Below are 21111 nucleotides of genomic sequence, written 5' to 3' on the forward strand. Positions count from 1 at the left end.
AGAAAGCATAATATATTGCAGTTAAGCATGAAAAAATATTTGTATCCATAATTTAAATCAAGGGAATTGACTCTAAAAAACCAATACATTTATCATAATAGGAATCCATGTGTACAAGTGTACTTTCCACAATTATTGTGAAATTGATGTAAACCAAGAAAAGAAGACTCAATGGACCAAACTGTGTTCTACTTCCGAAATTGTTGACCCATCTCAAAATAATGGTGAGTAAGAATGTATCCCATTACTACATCTTAATTTAAAATTCTAAAACTTGCTAGCTAGGCTTGAAACATTTGAACTATAGATCCTGTACCAGAACCAAAGGGAGACAAAATGTTTTGCGTCTCCTCGCAAGCTATATAACCAAAGAAAAACGGTAAACCAAATAGCCTAATCAAAAGCTTTCTCCCAATCATCCACTTCACTGGAAGAGTACTTATTTTGATTCTCTTGAGAGGATGAAACTTCAGTGGAACCCATAGATGTTAGAGGCTTGGAAGATGGTTGGGCTACATTAGTTGACCAAGTCTCTCCTGCATTATATTTCTCAAGAGCTCCATATGGATTTCTTCTTGTTAAAATAGGATTTCTCTGGAATTGCCATACTGGCCTTGATACTTCAATACTTGACCAATCCTCGCCCATGAATCCTCCATCCACACACTTTATTGCTCATTTTTAATTTTTTTCCATGCATTAGCCTTTTCTGATGTCCCATCTTTTGTTGCATAGGCATTGTGATTGGTTAATCCACCATTATGAGGGAGTACAATAGAACCTCGATATATAGAAGCATGATCCACACGTTTAAGAGCAGTTGCAACCCTCACATGATCTGTAAATATGGCTAATGCATTCTTTTCATTTAGCCATACAAGTTCACACTCGCCTCCAAATCTCAAAATTAGGGAACTCATTTATGTTCTCGTGGTAAATCAAACAACGCAAGGACGAGCCTGGGATCCATATCAACAAATGAATTGAAAGGTGGAGCTTGCATTAACCCTATGGTAGGAAGTGACCCTTTGGGCATTATGCTACGTATGGGGATCATGACTTATGTGTGGTCTGTATGACCAGAAAACATTTTGGTTCTGATCCAGCTGAATATATGGAGAGGTTCCATATTTCTGCAAGATGTCTCAACATATCCCTTTTTTCCTTTAGCATAGGACCAAAAGCATGCACACGAATGCTGCTTGAGCGGGCTTTTGTTTTCCCCAAAACCAAGTATCTGAACCTTTCCTCAACAACTGAAGCCCATTGTAGTTCTCTATTGATCAACTCATCCAGAAGTTATGAAATTTGTTCATTCACCCCTTGCAGATCAACTATTGTGCAAATGCCAAAATATTTCTTCTTCTCCAAAATTAGACATTCTTCATCACATGCAAGATTTTTCTGGCCCAGAGGCACTTTACTTGATTTTGACTACACTGGCTAAAGGGGAGTAGGCAATTTGTGAAGAACAGAGGCTTTAAAGACAGGATCAACTCCGGTATTGTTGCCTCTAGCATCACATGGAAGCTTTGTAGTCAATCGACCACATGAACAAGTAATAGTCACTAGCAATTCACATCTAGTATCAGGGCATGGAAGAGGTGGGTGACATGAAGCAGTACAAGTATGCCTGCAATCTCTCTGAGGAGCTCCAAAAGGTTTCCCACATGAGATTCTACTTACTGATGATGAATTTTCCTTGGAAACTGAGTCACATGGAGGTAGATGGCATGTCCTAGTACACACATGCATTCCACATTGTCGTGGTTTCCCACGGATCTTGTTGCATCTAATGTCCTGAGAACCACATGGCACATTTTTTAGAGCTACATGACCCCCTACACATTCTTTTGCAACAGGAACAGTACAAGGAGGGAAATCCTTGATATGGAAATCATGAGTCGCAGGATGACCACATGTCTAAGGAATGGAGCAGGGATATGAGCACGAAGGAATGGGTGTTCCACAAGGGACTGGAGGAGAAATTGAGGTCTTCCCACATGCACAAGAAATATCAGTGAAAATAGTTTCAAGGCAGGGTGGATAGTGGCCACTATGGCAAAGTTCTTGGCAAAAATGCTACCCACATTGCAACTTTTTCCCACAGGGCATTTGACATAAATGTGGATCCCAATCACCTAAATGATTAATTGAACCCCCTCGATTTCCAAGAGGGCAGCCTCTTTCACTGCATCTATGTCTACCACAATTTTTCTTTTGTTCACAATGCTCTTCACATGTGAATTCATCATTCTCCTCGACGGATACCATGGTCTTCCAGCAAGGGACCGTCTTAGATGATGATCCACATCAACATTTTTTATTAACAGAAACCAAACAAGGAGGACATTTATACAAAAATGTTTTCCAAATGGAAGAAGCTTCTCACATACCTCTGAGCAGGTTGGTACGCTATCCATACAACTCTTCCTCTGATTTTGCAGCTGAGTTTTACCACAGGGGCAAGATTTGACCTTCCTAGGTGATAGTTCACACTCTCCACATTCTCCAGGATGACATATCTTGTTGCACTTATGATTCTGAGAGGAAAGGATTTTCATGCACGGGTTCTTACATGCAAATACACCAATTTTCTAGTCTATTTCCCCTTGGATCTCCATATCGCCACAAAGTATCATCTCCTCCTTTTCCCCACAAAAGCATGAAGCTTTTATTAGAACCTTGCAAGGATCACATGGGCCTTCATGGCAGACATTGTCACAATAATGGTGTCCACATTTGAGAGGCTTTTCGCAGCACTATCCACATGATTCAATTGATTTATGATCAGAACATCTCCTTGTAATTGTTGTTTTACCACACAGGAAACATTAGGGGGAGCCATTACTGAGCAAGGTGGGAAAGTCCCTGGATGACATTGCAGAGTACATTTATGTGAGAAACTAGGAGTTTTCTTTTCCTTTTCAAGCGGATTCTCACATGGTCCTCCACATGAATGTGGAGTGAGATAATATTCTACTTCTGGCTCTTGCACCTTCCCAAAAAAACAATAGTAATGAAGATGATCTGGGAGTGAAAGTTGCACAAACTGATAACTAGGGCATCTCCAGTTGGAACCTTGACTCTGCCTAGCAGAAAAATCTACAGAGGATGGAGCTCTTGCCCATTTCCTTACACAATGCAGGTGAAAAATGGCATAACAACTACCACAAGACCAAATTGCTGCTGATCGTCCAACTATTTCATATCATATCATGAAGTCAACCTTTAATATATCCTTTATTAAGCTTCTCTTCAATTTTCTGCACTAGCTTTGGTACACTGGATCTATCCAAATTTGTCTTCTCCCTACTATCCTACTTTGTCGATAGACTCGTAGCTCAAAGGAGGATGAAGAAGATTCTGCCTCCAATCCTGGTTGTTTTTCACCATCTTCCTATTCCTGAAACCCTTCATTTCTCATCTCTACTAACCTGTAGATTGTGTGAGTTGATTTTTTTCAATGGAGGGGTTCATAGGGTCCTCATTTGTATAATTTTGTCCATGGATGGATACCCCATTTCGCCTGTCATTATCACAATCGTTGATACTCTCAACATTCTCTTTCCCAAGAATGCCCTGGTTTGCATTATGTATAAAGGTTTGATTGCAGAGTCCATCGAAGACAACAAGTGTAGCAAATAATAACTTCTTTGTGGCTATACCTGACGAATTCGCAGCCATGGAACTCGCTCATAGAGTGTGAAGTTCCGAAAATGGAGTTGGTGGAAATCATAGGCGTAACGACAAATATCACAAGAATAAAGATAGAGTTATTAGACAGGTGTCACAAGTCAGTAAAAATGGTAGACAAAATTGTGAGGTTAACTGATTTAAAAGAAAGGCCTATCAGCCTAAATATATAATAATTAGCTACTGCTCATAGACTTGAAGCTTGGAAAATAAACTTGGAAGTACATACATTAGATATATTATAAGGGGCATTACATGGAACATATCCCAATCAGGTTTCATAAACTCTCCTACGAAAATGTTGTTGTAGGCTACAGAAGCAATATGAATGGTATGTGATGTAGGACCCCTTGGCTAGAAATCATCAGAGGCTCTTATAACAACAATCTATTTGGAATTGTATAAACAATTAAATACAAATTTGTTACTGTTACAGTCAAGGGAGAGAAAAGATTGGTCAGATTGTTTGTTTACTACAAGCAAGCATACACAATTCTATGGCACTGACCTGTAAAGACCATCAAGATTATGACTCATACAAGCAATTATCCCATTATTAAGGAAATTTTGAGCAATATAAGCCTCCATTACTTGCTAATATTGGCTGTCCAATTTAACACGACCACCATGGCCTACACCTAATGTCTCGATAATATTCTGGACGTCCACTTTGACACCATTAATGCCAGCACTTGCTAGATATGAGTGGACATTGTCATAAAATTGAAACACAATTTTGGGATGGACTAAGCCCAATCCATTTAATTTTATGCATTCTAATGTCTCGTCTAGTTGGTGAAGAAGAATCCCATGAGGCTAAATAGGGAATGACAATTTTGAATTATAATGCTCCATTCTAGAAACATCAGGCTTCACTCCTCCCTAGTAACTAGTGATAGCATGCCAAAAATAAATTTACTTGGAATAATAAAAATTTAATATAAATTGAGAAAAAAGTAGCATGCGAAATCAACTATGGAGGAAAGTAGTTTGCATATACAAATTATAGTTTAAATATGTTGACTTGTCACTAAACAAAGAATGTAGCTTATGAATTTAGGAGGCAAGTGCTAGAATAAAGGGTTTGGAGCATATAGGTAAATAAGGAGTATAATTGAGTAATTCCTAATGGACAGCTAAGGTAGCTTACCTTAAATTGTGGGTCTTCTTTGCTTCTATAACAATGTGTCTAAGGCCCAAAGCAGGATCCTCTTGTCTTTGACCAGTCTTTCCATCTTTTAGAAACTTATAATTCTCTTTTACATGTGTCAGCTGATTTGAAAAATTGAATTATGAGCCCATAGAATGTTTAGAGTTCCACTAGAAAATTGAGCATCAAAATGAAATTATCTTCAGATTATAAGAACTTTGAGAATAAAAAGGAAATTATCTTCATATTGCAAGAAGATTCAGGATCAAAAGGAAATTATCTTCAGATTTCAAAGAGAGATGAATTATTGTCTTCAAATGTCATATTTGAAGAAAAAAGAAGGTCAAGCCTACTTTTTTGTATTTCCAACTGGAGGAGGCTTTGCATTAGATTCCATTTCAACAGATTTCTAGCCATCATCAAGAAGTGGAAACTTTGGAGGGGTGACCCCTTTCTCTAGTCTGTTAAAGAAATACAAAAAAATCATAAACATTTGGAACTAGACCCTTAGAATAAGGTCACAGTGTAACTACATCTTGACAAGAGTTGATATACAATTACAGAACATAAAAGGGGGGCGGGAAAAATAATATAACTTTCTAAACCTTGTTTTACACCCTCAGCTATGACATCTGTGGAAAATGCGTCCCATGTACACCACCCAAACCAATTGAGTATATCAGGTAACTGCAAGAGAAATATTCAAATCATAAGACTACAAAGAACCAGTGAGAACTTATAATGACTTAGTAAAACAATACATGGATCTGTGTCATTCTCAATTAAAAGTCAAGATGAGCTAAACATTTTAGCACACGGAACAAATTCAGACACCATTGGAAAGAACCAAGCTTCAATTCCATGTGAAATTACCATCTTCCTTTCACGATGGGAAAAGGTTAAAGACTGCCTCTCAACAACTCTGTGCTATCAATAATTAATGTTAATCATATAACATTGATTTTGAAATATGAGAAGTTCCAAAAGAGAGAAAGTTAAATAAGAAAGTTTTAGAATGTCTCTCAACAACCCTGCGTTATCAATAATTGATATTAACCATATAACATTGATACTAAAATCTGAAAAGTTCCAAAAGAGATGAAATTAAATAAGAAATTTGAAACATGGAAATGTTCTCACTCTACTGCACTAGTAATCACTTCATATGGATCTGTTCCAGCACCAACAAAAACTGAATAAACTCCTTGAGTTGTCTCAACAGTAGGATCTCCTGGAATGCCAAATATGAAGTAAATTCAAGAGAAAATCAGAATGTCTATTTCACTCTAGGGAATTTAAAATTGATTCATATTAAGAAATCCCTGTAATTCTTACCACTTTCCAGACATATTTCAAGCTCATTGTTTTCATTTCCTTGCAAAACTGCTCTGAAAGATCCTTCCAACAGTGGCAAGAAAACAATATAGATTTTTGGCTCTCCAATGCCATTGCCCACACCAGTGCTCAAAGGTGAACCTTCACTACCCTCAACTAGAAAAAATTGAGTCTCAAATAGAACATCTCTCCCATAGGAGCCCATCCTCTGTGTCATACACTAGATCATCAAGTGGAACAAAGACATAAAACGAAGGCCTTTGCAAAAATACATATAAAATCATCCATCATAACCCATAGAAAAGAATAGTGATCAGAATAACCAAAAAAGTCCCCAAAAAGTGAACTTCTTGCACTATCAGAATGCATTGTAAACATCTTGCACATTGAAGTTGACATTTTCTGAATACAAGACACTGAAGAAAACATCCAAATTGAAGACAAAATATATCCTAATACAGTAGTCTCCTACATGATATTTTATTGCATTATTAAGCATGTAATCTTCAGTATGTCCTTCAAAAAACATATCAAAAGTTCAAAACCAAAAAACAAGAGATCCAAATATCATTCTGGTGTTTATTATCATACATGAACATGTAGTTTCTTCAGATATTAATGAAACTCATTCTTGACCAAATCATGTTGCAACTAAAAAAACATAAAACGATAGATTCCAATACCTAGCATTCTACTACTTTGGGTTTTACATAAGTAGATCATGTAAACTATTAGACTATTGAAAAAAATAACAGTCAAAATGACCTTCAAATTAGGCTTCTGAATACAAGATCAAGTTCCCCAAAAAAAAGTGTAAAACACAAAATCAAATCGAGGTAGGCTTCTAAATACAAGATCAAATTCTCCCAAAACAAAGGTGTAAAACACAAAAGAAAATGCAGCTATGCTTCTGAATACAAGATCATGTTCCCCCAAAAAGTTGTAAAATACAAAAGCAAATGCAGCTATGGTTCTGAATACAAGATCATGTTCCCCAAAAAAGGTGTAAAACACAAAAGCAAATGCAACATTCTGTTGCTTAAGATGTACAGAACCAAAATACATTTTTCTGTAATAGAAAGACTAGTAAAATGTATCAGATCATTACCCCATAGAAAGCCACATCAAAAAAGTTAACATAACAAACAACCTTCAAATTAAGCTTGATTTTGAACCCCTAATCTTCAGAAACAACAATTTCCCATGAACAGTTTCATTTATGAGATAAGTGAGGGCATGCCAAGGAGATGAGGTTAGTCCAAATAGGCATCTGGCCACCTATGACCAAGTGGAATGTGTGTTCTAAAGATGCAGAAAATGATGTAGGTTGCAATAAGGAATATCATCAGAATTTGGGAAATCTCAGATAGTAAGTGGGAAAGAAGAAAAGCCGGAAATGTGTCGGGAATATTAGAAGTCACTATAGCCAGAGAAAGTTACCCCATACCCCGATATGCCACAGTAACCCAAAACTATGGCAAGGGAACAAATAAAAAATGGGAAGTATCTAAGGACCGCATTGCAAGCAGTGCAGACAAAACAAAAAACTACTAGACAGATATATAGTACTCCTCAAACCTAGTCAAATATCCATGTAGCATTACCAAAATAGTGCAAACCGGATCTACTTACCTTCGAGAAGAAGTGCTACTCCACCACCATCAAAATCACACACAGTCATACCAACATCCAAGCAGATCTTCCATTAGAATGCCCTCTCTGTCGCAACAGTTTCCAGAATTCCTAGGAAGGCCTTAAAACTAGTGGCTCAAACTTGGAGTTCTTTATAGTCCCAATAGTTACAAGCTCTATAACACCAAACCCCAGCACCCCATCTGTGAAGGGAAGGCACACCACTGTGTGGTATTAACACAGAGTTCACGAGAAGTCAATGTCTACTGAGACTAGTTTCATGCCTCCCCTGTTACATCGTTTATCTCTGGATTTAGCTCCTTCATCCAGCCCACCATGTGGTCGAAGGATCGATTCTCCTGGACGAGCACCACTATTGTTTTTATAGGTTTGGGTATTTCCATCTTCAATCCTGTAGCTGCAATGTACAATAATGCATGTAAACTTAGGGCTTTAGCTGGTCGTAACTCTTAGGATACTCTTTTAAGGGTCGGGTTCTGCATGAATCAGTGAATGGGAACGTAAGGAAGCCTGCCCCACCTGTAGTGTCGTTGCCATTTATGCCTAGTCATTCTGCGATAATATCAGAAGGATGATCAATACCACTATGTAAGCAAGCCCATAGTGCAAGCAACATCCATCATAAGTCCGAAGGCACTGCGGAGGTTGTATGCCATTTTTCGACCTGCACGAATGGAAATTGTATAACTTATATAGGAGAATCCCCCAAATTCAACTCTGCCCTCAATTTTCAATTTGCAAACCAGGAAATCTAGGGGCGATTACAACTAGATCCAACCTTCAACCCATGAAATCGCCAAATTCAACTCTGCCCTCAATTTTCGATTTGCAAACCAGGAAATCGGGGGCGATTACAACTAGATCCAACCTTCAACCCATGAAATCAGACGACTGCAAGCAAATGCAATCTCCCAAATCAGGCAAATCGGGCTTTGCATTGTTTATTGCCTTTTATTTTTTTGGACTAAAATGTAATAAATATTTATTTTTTAAATAAATTTTCGGCTAACTATAGAAAATGGGTATAATATAAAAATTTCACCCCTCCAAAATATAAAACCCCTTAAATTTCGCCTTTGGGCTAAGATTTTCCCCTAAAATTTTATATGTTCTGGAGTCCATGAAAATGCATCTTTTTTCAATAATGTTGTTAGAGGTGGTGCTATTCTCCCATAATTCTTAACAAACTTGCGATAATACCCTGTCAACTCGAGAAATCCTCATAGATGATTTATGGATGTGGGGATTTTCCATTCCTTAATGGTTTTAATTTTGCTAGGGTCTACCTTAACACCTTCATGAGATACAATATGACCTAGATATTCCACCTTTTGTACTCCAAAGAAACATTTGGAGATTTTTGCATATAATTATTTCTCCTCCAATAGTTTGAGCACCATGTCAACATGTTGGACATGATCTTTCCAAGACTTGTTGTAGATTAGTATATCATCAAAAAACGCTAACACAAATTTTCTAAGGAAGGGTTTGAAAATGGATTTCATCAAACCTTGAAATGTAGAAGGTGCATTAGTAAGGCAAAAAGGCATGACCAAAAATTCATAATGACCCTCATGAGTTCTAGATGTTGTTTTTGGAATTTCTTTAGTCTTCATTCTGATTTAATGATATCCTTGATGAAGATTCAACTTGGCGAATTAAATTGATCCATGCAATTCATCCAATAACTCATCGATGACACGAATGGGAAATTTATCTTTAATAGTGAGCTTGTTGAGTTCCCTGTAATCTGGACACATGCGCCATGATCCATCCTTCTTGTGAACCAATACTACTGGAGCAGAGAAATAACTTTGACTAGGTTGAATTATACCAGCGTTTAGAATTTATAAAAGCATATGTTCAATTTCACTCTTTTGGACATAAGAATATCTGTAAGGCTTGATGTTTGGAGGAACACTTCATGGAATCAAATTAATAGGATTATCATGATCACGAATAGGTGGGAGGCCTTTGGGAATCTCAAATACCTTGGAATGATTGTCCAAGACTTTTTGGAGATCTGGAGAAATGGATGATTTCAATGTGGGGACCTCTAGTGAACATAATTGTGCAGTCATGCCTCGTTGTTATTTCTTTAGAAGCTTTGTCATTCCATTAGAGCTGATTATCTTTCTTGGTTTCCCTGCGATACCCGTTAATTCAACTTCCTTTCCTTCTAAAGAAAATTTCATGAAAAGTTCTTGAAAATTAAATGCTATTGTACCCAAGGATTGTAGCCATTGGACTCCTAGTACAACAACAACACCACCCATTGGAATGGAAAGCATTGGGCTATTCAATACATATTCTCCCATGGATAGCTTGATATTATGGCACTTTCCTGAGCAATTTATGGTTCCTCCACTTGCAGCCATCACTTGACACTCTAGTTTTGGATATAGGAAGCAATTCAATTCCTTGGATATCTTACAATGAATAAAATTATGGGTACTTCTCGAATCAATCAACACTATTACCTTTTTTCTTCTTGATATGCCCTTCTATCTTGATAGTCTGAGGAGTGGTAATTCCAGCCAATGCATTACAAGATATGGCCGGATTAATTTTTTCTTTTTCTAGGGTTTGTTCCTGGTGTATATCCTCTTCTTTTGACATTTCTTGTTCCTTTTTTTCCTCTTCTTAAAATCTATGTAAAATAATTTCTTCTCGGCACACTTATGACCTTTAGTGTATTTGCTATCACAACTGTAACAAAGCCCTTTTTCTCTTTTTTCTTCCAATTGTTGTGGTGTCAACCTTGTAGGTTGTGGATGGCTAGGGGCAGAAACACTTCCATCTTTATGATTGTGAGTGGTATGCTTTCTTGTTGCCATAATTTTGTTTTCCATTTTTCTTACCAACCTGAATGACTTCTCCAATGAATCTGGTTCCCAAAGGCAAACCTCATGTTGGATGTTCTCTTTTAAAGTCCCTATGAACACATCAATCCTATGCTCATCTGGAATATCTTTTACCCTTATATTCAATTTTTGGAAGTCCTCAATGTGCTCCATCATTGAACCCTTTTGTTTGAGATTTATCAATTGGCTAAAAAAAGTGTTGCATTTTGTATCCTCGTAATGTGCTATCATTTCATCCATAAAAATAGCCCAAGTGAAAATTTGTTTACGAGAGCAAAGCCATCGATACCATACAAACTGATTTGGTTCCAAATACAAAGTTGCAATGCCTACATTTTGTGTGTTTTGCTGAATATGGAGATCAAAAAATTGCTCCATTTGTAGTATCCATGTTCCGGTATCCTTTCCATCAAACTTACTCATATCCATATCGATATTTGGAGCATGGTGGTTCTCCGATCCAATGTTAGAGTCTATGAAATCATGATTAACATTTATTTTGTTCTGATCATGAGTTTCCTTTACTAACTTTATGCCATTAATAAGAATTTCTTGTAGAAACTTTGTCAAATCTGTCTTCAAATCTTCCATGCATTTCTTTAAATCATCCATATTAGCTTCCACGCCATCCATCTTAGCTTCCATGTTGTCCATCTTAGCTTCTATGTCATTCATCTTAGCTTCTACGCCTTTCTTTAAACCATCCATCTTAGCTTCCACACCATACATCTTAGCTTCTACATCTTTCTTTAAACCATCCATCTTAGCTTCTGTTACTTTTTGTGCGAGTGAAATTTGTTGCACTTGGTCTCGTAATTTTGATATATCATGTTGCATTTCTTCCTCTTCTTCATGAGTCATGCTAGAGCTTTCAGGTTGCTTACTAGGTGTTTCCATTTTCTTTATTCGGGGCATCAATTACCAATAATAATGCTTCACTATGCCCTTTGAATTCCTTCAAACTAATTTTTCAAACCAAGCTTATGCAAAAATTTAAAAAAAACTACACACCCTTTTTCACTTTGTAGGAGCTCGATATTGAACCTGATGTATCTTTGTAATTGTGGATCTCCAAGGTTTGAAATTTCTTCCTACAGTAACCATGTTAGTAATATTTCTAACCCCAAAAGTCTGATCAAGATTGGATTCTCCAATGAAGATTTATGTCAAATTTCCCACGATGACCTGAGTATAGACTAGTTCAGTAGAGCGAACTTGTACGACGTGCCACGAGTCACTATTTTAACCTTAGGTTCTGAAAATGATACCCAAAAAAACTACAGTCTATCCTCTTTCTGTATCGTCTTACGAAAATCCAATTTGATGCTCAGAGTGATAGTTATGACCAGTTTCCCAAGGTCACCTGTTTGGAATGTAATTCGGGGGTCTGCAAAAACCCTAACTTCCTCAAATTATGTCTGCAAAAACCCTAACTTACTCAAATTATATCTCCGAAAATATAGCGAGACAAGATCTAAAATTCGAGTGCGAGGTTCAGCGATATTTAGTCTCAAATGGATGTTTTTTTTAGCTTTTGAAATGTCGCAGAAAAAAGTTATAGAGAAAATTCCACGATGACCTGTTTGGAGCAGCAAAACCCAAGAATCCAAAGCTTTGACACCAAATGTTATGAAACCAACTCACAAAAAGATAGAAAAGATAGATCAACGCCTTAGAAATAAGCTTCTTCGAGGGGGAAACCTCATTTACATTACACAAATGAACAATTCTTAGATGATTCAAATGACGAAACCTTCTTTCTATATATAGGAGTCTAAGAGGTCACAGTATAACCAGAGCTGACCTAACAATATAAAGACACCTCTCAAGAGAAGAGCGTTGCGTTGTGTGACCAGATTGTCTAGGATAGTCATATTAGTGGGGGTGCTTTTACAGCCCTGAATATGCTTTATGATTCTCACAGGATAACCTTCAGTCTCACCAAGCTTGCAAGTTTTTCAAACGATGGCTAAGGCCATCTGGTAACGAATTGCAACTGACAAATAGTAGTTCTCCATTAATCTGATGGCAGAAATTATTTCTATAGTCTAACATCAAAATCAATGACTCAACTATACAGTGGGCATGGGAGGGAAACCCCTTACAGCATAAAAATAAAAATAATGAAAAAAATATAAAATAAAAAGTAATATAAAAAATTTATTTTGAATTAAAAAAATAAAAATAAAATTAAGCTTTAAAATAAATGGCTAAAAGGAAAATTTATTAAATTATAAATAAAATAAAATTTAGAAATTAATTGATTAATTAAATACAGATTTAGAAAAATAAGATTAATAAATATAAAACTAAAAAAATAATAAAAGGAAAAACTTTAAAACTTTATAAATAATCAACCAAATCGAATATTTAAATTAAAAATTGAATTAAATAAAAAATATACACAAGAAGAAAATTTTAAAATATATTGAAAAAAAGAGCATATGAATAAAAGTTAATAAGGTATGGGAAAATTTCTCGGGTGTTAGATTTCGAGCCAATGGAGGGGTAGGGGCGAGGTGTGGGGAGTTGAATGTCCAATCTGCGCCATGCATTCATATATGCAAACAACTATTCCTTCCTTACACAAGCATATGGCATACTACTCTCCATCTAAGGGCTCTTGGTTGGGATATCTTGGTTCCCCGTTTAGCTAGTGCGTTTGCAACATCCCCTGACAGTAGATAGGACAATTCCCCTGCAGAACAAGGTTTGCGGGGCTCGAAACATGTCTGCCACAACTCAATGTTGGGCGGAAAGCTATGTGTTTCTACTTTGGTGTGGAGGACGGTGTATTCCAATGTCAAAGGCTCAATATGCATGGTAATTTTGGTAGGTTCTATCCTTGGGGATGTTAATCTCCAATGCATGCATTGGATACTAAGCATCAATGAGGGGAGAAAACCAAAGGCAACAATGGAGGAGACCTTTAGGATGCTAATGGTAACTATGGTGGCAGCTTGAGTAGGAGAGAGTGGTGATAGGAAATAATTTGTCCTCGATGTGAAGTAGGTTCAAGCCCAATGGGCTAGCCAATACTAAGTAATTCATTATATGTCCAATTCCACCTACTTTGTCAATTATTTCAATGGTTTAGCTTATGTTTGGTAGTTGTTGGCTTGTAGTGTTCAGAGTATAGTGGTGGTGAGCATTAGTTCTGGTATCCCTGAGTATTGGTGGTTGTTGGACCCTACTCAGAGTCTTCTTCTCTCTTCCCATCAGTCGCTCCATCTCAAAAGAAGCTTCTAAAAACCTCCCTCGCAATTCAAGTTTTCTTGGGCTTTAATTTTACTCAATTCTATATTTTATAGTCCCCTTCGTTTCTATGCTTTCTATGTGATATCCTAAATTTGGTTCCTAGTAACCTAGTGTAGAAACCACCAACAGAGGATGTGTTGCTACCAAGAGTCTAGAGGTAGAGGTCCTCAAGGCTGATCACTAGCCCAATCCCAAGTTAAAAATGACATCATCATTTTCACTCCTCCACTCCTCTGAAAATCAAAGAGGAAATTCATCAACTTGAAGCCTTGACCAATAATGATCGCCAAGCCTATTCAGACTATGAAATCCAAGTTGAAGTAGCCAATTGGGTTCCTTATCTTAGACATATGAGGGGAAGACAAAGCCAATATTTGAACTCCACTACCCTCCACTAGAAAATGAAGACACTCTTGGGTAGGGCCCTTAAGGAAAAACAGGAAGACTACAACAAAATTATCTCCTTCTTGAATGAAATCCAACATGTTCAATGCCATTAGTGATCTCTCCTTTCCAGTTTGGATGCTTGAATTGCTCACATAGAAGGTATCTCCAATGTTGTTGGAAACCTCCAACACCAAGAAAAATCAATGCTCAAGATATGGCCCTATTCACTTCATATGATTCTTGATATTATATTTAGCCATTTGACACATGCCTTTTACTTTTAGCAGTTTGGTTTACTTTAGTTGTCATGGACTTAAAAATGATATTTGTTGGCATTTTGTTAAACCTATATTGTTGTTCATTGTCAACAAAACTAGTTTCGCTAAAATAAAAATGTGACCAGACTTAGCCTAAAAAGTGTTATCTGATTTTGTATGGAGTCATTTTTAGAAAACACAATTTCAAATTAAAAAAAAAAACAAAAGATATGAGAAAATGGAAGTTATTATCACTTGTCCACCCTCAGTCTCCGTCCTTCATCCAGCTCTCGCCCCTTTACACCCTTACCAACTTCCTCCCTTTTTACATAGCCTAAATGAATAATTTCAATCCTCTAAGTAGGGAAGATGGTCCGACTTTACACCTTTACCCACTTCCTATCCCTTGTTGTCACCTAGAAAAATAACATCACTTCAGGCGGCTTGAAAGGAAATAGGTAAGTAAGAGGGTAAAATGGGCTAGCAAAGGTATACTTTCATTATGCTTTTTGGGTAAGAGGTGGGTATGCTATATTTTCCTTATGCCTTTTGGGTAAGAGGGCACCGGTAAAGTGGATAGGAAGGTCATACTTTTTTATGGCTATATATTTTAAATATTTAATGTTCCTTCAGTTATTTTTATTTTTATTTTTTTTAAGATTATTTGGAGATGCAAAAGGTAGATTAGGTTGTATATATATAATTTGATTTATTTATATTATGAGAATGATGATGATAATAATAATAATTTAACATCTATTAAGATCATACTTCATTTATTGGACCTTAAAAATGGTAAATATTACTACAATTTATTTAAAATCTTATTTCCATACTCGAAAAGACTTTGAAATTGAGTTCTAACTTGAGTGTATGTAGGACAAGTTGGCATTGATGTATGTCGCAGTGTTGTAGATGTGTTGGTTGGCTGGCATTGATGTCAACCTGGTTGCTTGGGTTGCAGTTGTGTTGGATATGCATGTGTATAGGTGGTTGCAAGAGTATTGTGTATGGTTTAGGTATAGATGGTCCTTGGCATGTCTACTAGCTTGGACAAGCTTGGATATGATGATGATCTCATTGATCATGTTGCTGCATACAAATGATGGTGGCTAATTTAGGAATTGGAATTGAGTAGCCTTGTTGATTGGTCTCCATGTCCCGAATTAGGTATCTCATGTTGATGATGATATACCTTGGGCTTGGAGAGGATCTACATGTGAATGTGGATTCTTAATATGGTTGTGCAAGTGTTGGAGGATGTTTGACAAGTTCTGGAGTGGAACACTGATGGCAGGGATGTTGCAGAGAAGTGTGATAGCACAGATGCTTATTATGGTTTTTGGTTGGCATCCTAGTCAACCTAGCTTGACTTTGGATGATGATGGATTTTCTACAGATTGTTGGAGTGTTGTAGAGGGTACAATGGATTTCTAAGGTCTTGCAGAAAGATATCAACCATTGGAGCAAGTTTGAGCAGGTTCTTAGTAGAGGAAAGATGATATTGAACATCCTCTGCCATAGTCGCTTATATGATGGTCAAGGGATTGTTATGGGAATAAGTACCCTAGGGCTTTGGGTTGGAACCCCAACAAAGTAGAAGCAGACTACAACAACAAACACTCATACAAATTAGGCAAAATGATTATATAAACAAACTATGTAAGAGTGACCGTACCCATATTTCCTTCGTTTGAGTAGGTCCCGTAGGATTCAGACCCTCTGCAACTCCCGATGTTCTTCAGACCTGAAAATCATCCAATTCAAACGTACATAGCAGTATAGAAGTAAAGCATATTCACGAAATTTGACGTTATATCATATAAGCAAATGATTTATCATACATCAAGACAACATTCATATATGAATTACAACATAATTTGATTCATAAACAAAGTTAATTTCGGAAACAAGACAACATTTCTTTTATTGCAGTAAGCTATAAATAACATGGAGACAATTCACTTGAGTCTTCTTCTTCTGGCTCCAAGCAGAACCATTCTCTGGATTCGTCCTATCCCAACCTTCAACAATCTTCCTCCATAACCAGAACCATGATAACTCAAGCAAGAGGGAGAATATCTATAATCAAGGAAATAAAGGTTTCCTGAAACTTGGGGAAGTGCATGAGGCACAAGGATTCATCAGACTCAGTTAGGGATAGTCTCAGTATAATAACTCTATCTCTTCTCTTCCTTTAGGCCTTCCCATAGAAGTCTATTTATACTTCTCCCAATTAGTTTTTTAGTTGGGAAACAGTTTTGAAAGATTTGGGCCACAGGCAATAGGAGGTAATCAATAGGTAAAACCCATGAACTCTACCCATAATTAAGGAAATTTATTTTTTTTAAGTGTTTTAACACATATACGCGGGTTGGGTATTGACTAACCCATGTGTACACGCTTTTATCTCAGGGAAAAGTAGTGTACAGGGAATAAAACACTGTTTTTAATATATTTGGACCAAGTCTGGAAGAAGGGGTTTCCCTAGGCCATAAACCAAGAATCACAAATACTAAGGGTGATAAATGGTGATATAACAAATGCCCCCTAATATATGAGGTCAGAAGGGGTACATGATGGCCAAAATGTATTAAGTGTATGGAAATAATCTTGTCAAAACTGAGAAGGACTTCACCAGAATTCAGCTTGCAAGCCATCAAAAAGAGATCAGAAAGAAAATGTTGTTTGAGGCAGGCATACCCATGCTCAGAGAAAGTAAATAATGTCTACATATCAAGTACAAGCGGATCCAATATGTATACAAATACAAAGAACTGAAAGTACATAATGGATCATCTGATCGTGATCGAAAAAGTACATGTCTGAATATCACATATAAGAAGATGGTCAATGATGCTGAAGAATGAAGCTGATCACTGATGTCAAAAATTGATCCCAATAGTACCAAATGAACATGATGGAAGAAAATGATACTGCATCGCAACTTAGATGCCATCATATAAGATGTCGTTGTGAAGAACTGCAACATATACGATGGATGGTGTTAACTAGCAACAACAGGAGCAACTGACAAGTGAACCAAAACATACTGATGCAACCTGAGGTCTTCACCAACCACCACGGTACATTTCTACACAATGGGAATAAATGATCTGAGGTCGACCATGTGAGAAATCATTTGATTACCAGTCATTGATGTATATCGTTAACAAACACGAAACTACTCACCGATAATGAAAATGAGAGTCAAGGTACCCAATACAATCTAACAAGTGCGAATAAATGAGTTGAAGTCAAACACTTGAAAGAATCTACCAATTAGGGGACAATGATGGTTTCCCACTATCGATAGCAAGGGAATCTGCCACTAATGACTGCAAACCCCAAGGTACTGCCAAATGGACTCTAGATATTTGTCCTAGAGCAAATGAGTTGTAGTCGATAGGAAAAGATCTGCTAGAAGGAAGACATTAAGGCATCCTTCATCAATCTACTGCGAGTGTAACCCGTAGGCCAATGATATGGAAGGAATCTGATGAAAAAGATGTAGTAACCCAACTGAAGCACGTTTCTGGTGTACACAAGATGTAGCTAGCGCACGATAGAAACCCGCTAAACCAACCAATAATGAAAGATGACATAGAGGCGAGGAATCCACCAATAGGGTCAAATGGAAACCAAGGCACTGCATGAATCCTAATGTGTGATAATGAAAGCTGATGTTGAACACAAGGGAAACCACTCAGTCAAAGACCCATGATATTGATCGATGTTGAGCACAAGGTGACCTATCAATAATGAAAATAGGGCCAGGGTGCAGCTCTAGGCCTGCCCTTAGAGCAATATGTCGTCGTCGATAAGGACAAGACCCGCTAGCAAGAAGTCAATGGAGACCTTCTCAAACCGGCATGAGCAAAGGACCAATATAACTTATGTGCTTAAAAACATGACACTGAAAACCAGGGATGGCCGACTGAAAAATAGGTCAGGAGACACCGCAAAGAGGCCAACTCAGGCTTACCTCCCTTGAACAAAATCATGACTCGATGATGATTATATGGCAGCATATAATAACTCTATATAAGTTCGTCATGTAGGAGGCATGAACAAACTCTCCATGTGATTGAAAGAGGTAACCAATTGAAGGAGTACTGACTCAATGACAAGGTTAAGGCATACCTATGTTAAAATAAATCCTGCCCAAAATGGAGGAGAGATTTTCTTTTGAGTGCTTTCTTCAAGGGCGACACGACTGACTCTAGCTGCCCACAAAATATGGAAATGTTGTCTCGTTCCCACTCTTTTTGGAATATATAATTTTTTTTTGTCTTTTTCTTTAAGCTGGAAAAAGAATAAATGAATGCTATAGTACAGTGGAAATAATGAGTGTCAGAGAAACAAATGATCTAGTTCCTGGGATGGGAACATTCCTATGCTCAATGCAGGGAGGCGAAACTGGTCAAGGACATTCAAAGGGATGTCCTTTCCATGGGTCAAAGGATGCGTCAAGTTGCAGAAGTTAAGTGATTGAATGGTTGATTTTGTAGAAGACATGGTCAAATAAGTGGCTTAAACACGAGTCCAAGTGAAGTCAACTCAAGGTCAAAAGGTGCAAATAGTCAAAATGCAATGCAGTAGTACAACTCAACACAAAGGAGCCTCTAGGGTATAAGGCCAGAAATCAGTGCAAAAGGAAGGAGAATGTGTCTTCAACGCACAAGTCATGGTGGAACTAAAGAGGACTCCTGAGCCTACTCAATATAGCAGCATGGGCAATCAATGTCAGCAAGGTTCTAACTAAGATTCCCATGTAAAGGATTCTCTACCATCGTATCATGATTTAAAAAACGGTGAGTGAAAATGGTTTTCTAACCAAGATACGATGGAGTCGACCCTATGGCTAATGTATCGCTAAACAGAGGCTAGTATGCAAGATGCAATGGAAAAAATGGTTTTCCCTAAGCTATATTCCAGTGAGTGAATGATACCTGCCATGACAAGAAAGCAGTCATGGGACCGAAATAACATATTGAATAAGTCTCCAAAATATCTTGAAAAAAAACAACCCATTCTCGACATTCCAAGCCCATAGGTCAAAAAATCCATGAGACAAAAATCAATTTTTGAAAATATTTTGCAATTTCAAAGTTATATAATGACTTTTGGACTCACAATTTTTTCATTTCTGTTTGGAGCAAAGATTTGTGGATAAAAAAGGAACAAGCTTTCCTCTAAATAATTGGACTATTCAAATCACACCAAAGTTATTAGGTAACCCTCAAATAATGCTTATAATGTTTTGTGATAATTTTTATAAGTTTTCTTAAAGTTTTGACCGTGGGAATTTATGCCCAAAAATCCAACTCTACGTACACGCGGGTTAGATGTGATCAACTAGCGTATACGATGGCCCTACATGCGACTGTGTGTAAAGGGAACCCACGTGTACACGCGTTAAAGTTTAAACACAAAAACTAACGGTTGAAACTCAAATTTTTTGCGGGATGACCATCACATGGAGAGAAAGAGAGCATACCACAACTGAAAATGAGGTAATGAATGACCAAAATGCACTAGACGCATTGAGAGGTTGTGGCTTATTGAAATTCTTCAAAATGCCAAACATGAAAGCCAACACACGCCTGCTCAAACTGTTGATCAACTATTGGAGTGCATAGGTTGATGCCTTCATGATAGACCAGATGCCTTTACGGATTGAGGTTGAAGACACTTTATTACAGGTCTGTCCCAAAGAGGGGAGGTCGTGCATTCCATTGGCAGGACAAGAAATAGTCTTTCAGTAGAAGACTATGTACATATATATTGTCCTAGACACCTAGAGAAGATTGGAAGTTAGATTCCAATCAAACACGTGGAAATTTTATCTCTGAGGATTCTACTATTTACCATTGCAAGGGTAAATAGATCAGCTTCACTGCATCAGGCATCATGAGTGTACATGAGCCTAGCAGTGGAATGCCTTACCATGGTTTTCAACTGGTGCACGCCTCTTCTGACCAACATGAAGAGCCAATTGACCTCTATTCAGAGGGGTTAGACAAAGAACTTTGGATATGGGACTATCTTATGCTCATTCTTCTTCGAGAAGGTACCTGGGCTATGTCCCAAAGTATCTATCTCCATCAGCAACACTCGAGATCCTAGGATGGGCAGATGGGCTCACTTGATGAAATGCCTTGGAGGCGGGGACGTGCCTAGGACAACTTTTGATGGTGAGTTTTTTTCTTGGTGGGACCAACAGATCATCGCAGTCGACAACTACCTGTATGCTAGTATGGGTTTCCGAGGAGATCCAGATTTCGTGTTGCCACCAAACGCCGCATGGGTAGACATAGGTAACAATTTTTTAAGTTTTTGTAAATTTTTAATATTTTTTAGATTTTTTAATATGAAATGAACTTAGAAATATTTTTGATGAGACAAAATACTGACAAAATGACCATGTTCTAGATGTGGGTCCAATGAGACCATATGGATTTCTGAGGCACAGGTCTCGTGGAAGAGGTGCCGAAGAGGCATCAGCGAA

General features: G+C 37.4%; 2 pseudogenes; both read right to left on the minus strand.

Moving 5' to 3' along the window:
• Positions 1–393: 393 nt before the first annotated feature.
• On the minus strand, positions 394–3687 carry LOC149198472 (NF-X1-type zinc finger protein NFXL1 pseudogene; annotated as a pseudogene).
• Positions 3688–3876: 189 nt separating this feature from the next.
• On the minus strand, positions 3877–6398 carry LOC149198473 (putative galactinol--sucrose galactosyltransferase 1; annotated as a pseudogene).
• Between the last annotated feature and the right edge of the window lie 14713 nt (positions 6399–21111).

This window comes from Pinus tabuliformis, chromosome 2_1 (genome assembly GCF_031772625.1).
Source record: "Pinus tabuliformis cultivar Carrire ecotype Pingquan chromosome 2_1, CPIR1, whole genome shotgun sequence".
In the NCBI taxonomy this organism is placed as follows: Eukaryota; Viridiplantae; Streptophyta; class Pinopsida; order Pinales; family Pinaceae; genus Pinus; species Pinus tabuliformis.